Source organism: Vigna angularis, chromosome 3, assembly GCF_016808095.1.
Source record: "Vigna angularis cultivar LongXiaoDou No.4 chromosome 3, ASM1680809v1, whole genome shotgun sequence".
Lineage (NCBI taxonomy): Eukaryota > Viridiplantae > Streptophyta > Magnoliopsida > Fabales > Fabaceae > Vigna > Vigna angularis.
Genome location: NC_068972.1, coordinates 7,450,003 through 7,456,033, shown reverse-complemented (window position 1 = coordinate 7,456,033; position 6,031 = coordinate 7,450,003).

The window sequence follows — 6,031 nt, the reverse complement described above, 5'->3', positions numbered from 1 at the left end:
CATCATGCATCTATGGTCCAAGCTTCCGTTGTCCGTGTGGCCAGTGAGTTTGCATATTGGTGATTTTAATTGTTATTTTCACTGCACTTGGGATAAATTTTCAATTTTTGATTCCTTAAATATAAAAATCAAAGATGATCTTATTCGAATATTTACTATGACCCTTTTGAGTCAGTGAAAAAAAGTTTAAAATTTTTATGAATATGATGAATATATATTTATAAAGTGAATATTTTTAGATAATTCTAATTGTATTTATAGGTTTAACATAAATATTGACCTATGTTTCTATTAGAATAATACTTATCTTAAGTATATAATAATTGTGTAGTGAATAATAATATAATAATACTTCATCACAAATCATGTTTTGAGTATGGGATGGAAGTTAACGGTTAACCAAATTATAAGTTGTTGAAGGTTCGAGTGTCTGTCATCATGTCATTGTTCATCTAAGTCATTTGTCCATTTGTCTTTAGAGGTTACTTACAGAAGATATTCTCATGTCAAAGTTCATAAATATTCAGCTACTCAAATAATTAATGCATATTAAATGTCATAACTTACTTCTTAAATCAAACGTATATTTATAGACTTTAGAACGAGTTTCACAAGTGTTAGATGTAATTGTTTTAAGAATGATCGTTCCGTCTGAGTCACACGTTCAGTTTTAAGATTGTAATTATGGTTGTTCTTGTAGTATATCTAATCATCTAGATTATTTGGTCTATATTGATGGGACGATCACACAATATAAATCATAATTATAATATTAAATTATTGATATTAATTATGATATGTGAATATAGGTTTGGATTGATGATAATAAAAAAATTATATGAATAATTTTGAATTCTATTCTTTAATTAATTTATTGAATAGAATAAAAATAAAAGAGATTTGAAATAATTGCATTTAATTATTTACTTTTTAGTTGGGTCAAGAAGTATGATTTTTTTTCATAACTTATTAATCTCACAAGATATAAATGTCTTTATTAATGTATTTGTTAACTGGCGATTATGGTATTCACAAAATAACTTTCACTTCACCTGCATTGTTGTTCATGAATTTTTCATATAATTTAAGAAAGAACAATAAAATCTTATCACTTTAATAATAATGTGTTGTATAATTAGGAATTATATTATCCAAACTACAATATTACCTTTCATAATATTGAAGTCATAAAAAGATAAAATCTCAAAATTACATTTTCGATTACCCTATAACGCAACAGAATAAATATCAGAAGCAGTGTCCAGATCTTCCATTGTTATTGAAATGACATCATAAATATTCATCAGACACAAAGAAGTACAAGATTGTAAATGAGGCAATAAAAGGACAACAATGAAACTCTCTGGTAAATATAAAATAGAAAAGGACAAAAAGTTGTTTTACAAACTTTGAGGTGCATAGAGAAATTATGATTGATGTGGGACGAAGGAGCCTGCCTTCTTTAAATAGACCCAAACAACACATCCAATTTTTTTATTCCTACTTTAATACATATATACATTGAAAGATAAGAACAACGCAATTCTCTATATGACCCATTAATGCATCACTTTTCTTTTTGGGCTTCGTCCCTTGTTATATATGGTGTAATCCAGTAACGCCTTTATCGTTTCATAACTTCCAAAAACTCTTTCCAAACATAATTTCTAATAATCTATTCAACTTCACCATAATTCGCTTTCATAACCCACATTATGAAAGAGGAGCCATTCATATGTTTAAATGTAATACTTATTATATTATTTTTGTTAATTTTATAAAAACTTTTGTACTGTGAGGGAGGTTTAATTTAAATAAAAATTATATTTTTCACGTCAAACTTTATGTAACTTTTTTATTTATTATGAAGATTTATTTTATGATGCATTTTCAAGAGTTGAGATATAAATTAAACTCTGGCAAAGTGATTGATTCAGCAGCATCTATATAACTATATTTAATGTAAGTTAAATATTTGCATGAGAATCGTATTTATTGTAACCCGTATCGGAATGAGAGTGAATATATAAATGGATCCAAAATAGTAAAGATCTGTAAGAAAGAAAGCGTCGTTTTCTGTTGCTGCTTTGAGATTAAGAAGCCATAAATTGCGTATCTCTGTGATTGAATGCATGTGTTTGTATGGGGTGGTAGCCCTAGTCATAGCCATAGCCCAGCCCTGCAAACTAAGGTAAGTGAAAATTACTGGTTGAAGTTGGGATGAAATTCCTCTTATATAGAGATAGCAGTGACTGGTGAAGCGACACATGTGGAAGGGTCCTATAGCTATGACCTACCCTTGGTTTGCCTTCAAATGGTAACCAAACAGTAACATGGTCCCTTCAATTCTCCCACATAATTGCCCTTTAACCAACACAATATCAACATCTATTACCATTTCATATGCTTAAATTATCTAAACACTAACAACCTACCCCTCACCATTTCTGTCCCTAATTCATTTTCTTCTGCTAAATTACCCATGCAATTCAAAATCTCTTCATGCATATATATAACCTACTCTATTTTTAGATTTGCATATATTTTTTATTACGTAAATTGAGTTGTGGTGTGATTTTTATCTCTTAAAAATCATTTTTATTAAGCTTTTGCTTCATATTTCTGGGTGATGAATACAGTGTACCCACCTTATTAACGTGAGCTTGAAAAATGATCTCTCTGAGTTTTTTCTAACACGTTATAATTTGCAGTTATTGGTAGCTTTGATAATGTAGCCAAGTGATAGCGTTCGCATAACTGAAAGCATTAATTAGCTAATATTATCCACCGCTAATAGTTACCATTTCCTATCGTCCAAAGTCCAAACTATGTTGCATCACTAACTTTAATTTACATATATAACTCATTCATTATTCTTATTAAATAAGATTTAATATCTAATTTAATGTCTTTTGTCGTGTCTATTGCGAATTCTCGATGAATTTAAGGAAATTCATTCCATCGTTGTAGTTATTTATAGTCAGAATACAATTTCAACCTGATTTATTTGAGATTAATTCAAACTCAGACGTACCAGTATTATGTCCTTTATGGCACTTTTTTTCAACTTCATAATGACTGACTAACAAATGTTATGTGTATTTAACTCTCATAATTTTAATTTAAGACAACATTAATTATTACTTTAACTTTTACATAATTTTTATTTAGAATCACTATTAATAACTATTTTGTAAAGATCAACAAAATTATGCACAAATCATTATTTATTCGAAACACCTTAAAAGACACAAAAAACTAGAATAATATACTAGGGTTACAATTTAACTTTATCTTATATTTATTTTATATTAATATCACGATACAAATATTATTTTAAAAAGGAAAACATTAAATTATTACCCCCAATTTTTTTTTATATAAGATTGTAGTTTTTCTTCCCTTACGTTTGTTTTCATTGTAGTATAGTACAAGGAGAAGAAAGTTGAAAAAGAGCATAAAAATAAAAACCAAATAAGAAACCCTAAAAAAAAGTTTTAAATCCGTGTTGAAAGGAGGAAGGATAATTGAAATACAAAGAAAGAAAGGGTGTTGCTCCCTCCACCACCACCACCATCGTATACTTCTTCCACCTCCCTACATTATTTTAAACACAATTATATCCTTAAGTTAGAAAGATTTTTACTTTTACCCTATTTTAAATAATTTGAAACCCTAATTTTACTTTCCTAGCACCCCACCCACGGAACTCTCTTCGCCTTTCCCCATTTCCGATTCACCTCCCCACCTCCCGCGTTTCCATTTCTTTTTCTTCAGATTTACAAAATCATTACGTTTAAAAACTAATTATATATCACATCCAAAATAAAAAATTTAAATATAAACTAATATAAATATACATTATTAAAATACATTAAAAATATATTCAAAAACAATAAATCAAAACATTTAAATTAAATTATTAAAATATCTAATAAACAAATAAAACAAACCCTAAAAAAACAAAACATTTAAACGGAGGTGACATCCGTTGAAGGATGTCACCTCCGTTTAAAGGTTTTGTTTTTTATTTTAGGGTTTTATGTCATGGTTTATTCGAGTACGCACCTAGAGGAAGCACCACACACACACTGCACCACTCCACGCACTGCACCACGAGAGTGACACTGCACCACCACGAGAGGGAGACTGCTTGATAATTCTTTCCACCACCACCAACTTTTGCAACTTGTAGTATCTCACAGCAGACCAAAGAAAGAGGGAACAAGTATACTGTTAAAATGAAAGAAATGTATTTTACTCATACACGGTACTACAATAGATTATTAGTGAAATAGGTTATGAAGGGGTAAAATTAAAGAATAATAACCCTAAAAATAAAATTTTACTGAGGGCCAAAATAGTAAAGGGGATGTGGAGGGAGAAAGGTGTGGTGGTGGAGGGAGCAACACCCAGAAAGAAAATAAATGTTGCTAAATGGTGAGTTATAATGGGAAAAAGAGATTTCCAAAGTATTATTTTCACCTTACTAGAATACTAAATACACCCTTTCTCTTTGATGAAGCTATCTATGCTGTAAAACATCACTAAAACCCAAAATACTTTTCATATATGCACCACCTCTAATTTCTATTCTCACCACTGAAACACAACTATTTTGTTTATTTAAACATAAAACTAACTTACGGAAATAATAAAATAACTTAAATACACAATTAAAAAAATCATAACTTAATTAAAATGTGAATTTAGTTATCACACATTTCAGTTTGTTTCACACTCTTTATTTTAGCACAATAATAAATCCTTATAATAGTAATGATAAATGATTAGTAAAAATTATTTTATTCCTTTGTACAATAGATTTAACGAAATTTGTTTGTCACATGAATTATTATTTTTATTAATGCCATCAATCATTTTGCATTTTCCACTTACTACACAATAAAAGTTATAAATTTATGAAATAAATTTATTTAAGTTTCTCTTGTGAGAACTTTAAAATATGGGTAGTTCATATTAATTAATTAGATGAAAAAAAAATTAATAAAATAAATTTTGAAGATATTTTTGAAAATAATGAAAAATTATTACTAAATTTAATCTTAATTAATTAAATTAACTATTTTTTAAATAAATGATAATTAATCTAAGCACTGCATGCCAAAGCTTATACACAACAAGAGCATACCACAGAATTCTTTCTAATAAGTTCCCTTGTTGGTAAAAAATATCACAGGATATATGAGTATAAAGAAAAGCAAAGAAGAAGAAAAATAGATATATTCATTGTCTGCGATTTATTATGATTGAAGAAGGCTTCGATATAATTTAAAGCGATCTATCTCATCTATTTATTTATCAACTGAATCGATACCATTAATAAAGAGGTGGAGAGACTCCATGATATGTATCTCTCGGAAGTTAATTAGAACAAGTAATCGATGTTATTAATCATGAATTCCATAAGTGATGAATAATCTTCACCATTATGTTAATTCAACATCCCTACCTATAATTAATTAATTTATTTATTTATTAAAGTTTAGTTTGAAGTTAGAGGTGCATGTATATGTGGCAGTGATTCCATGATTGAATGATTAAGCTGAAGAATTAGCAGTATTAGTTAAAACACAGGCTATTTTGTTTGATGAAGCAAGATATGGATTAAGAATCCCTCCGAAATGAGCATGATGAGATTAATGAAATTATTAATGTAATCCTTGGTTAATGGGTCACAATCATAAGATTTCCTTCACGGAAAGATAACCTTGCTCGATGATTATAGTATTGTAGAATAATATATTCACCAATGAATGCGATTGGATCAACAAATATGATCCAACGCGTGACTCCTTTGAGAATTTATTAATCACTTTCTGGTTATACATGTTCGCCACAATTGACATATGGAAGAAAAACTGTGAGAAGTTAATTAAAAAAGTGAGAAAAATTGAGTAATAAATAAAGTGGAAGGTTAAACCACATGGAAGACATAATTTGCAGGGACATTCACACCACATGCCCTCCACGTTAAGCATCATCTCAGATACAGCCTCGTTCTTTTTCA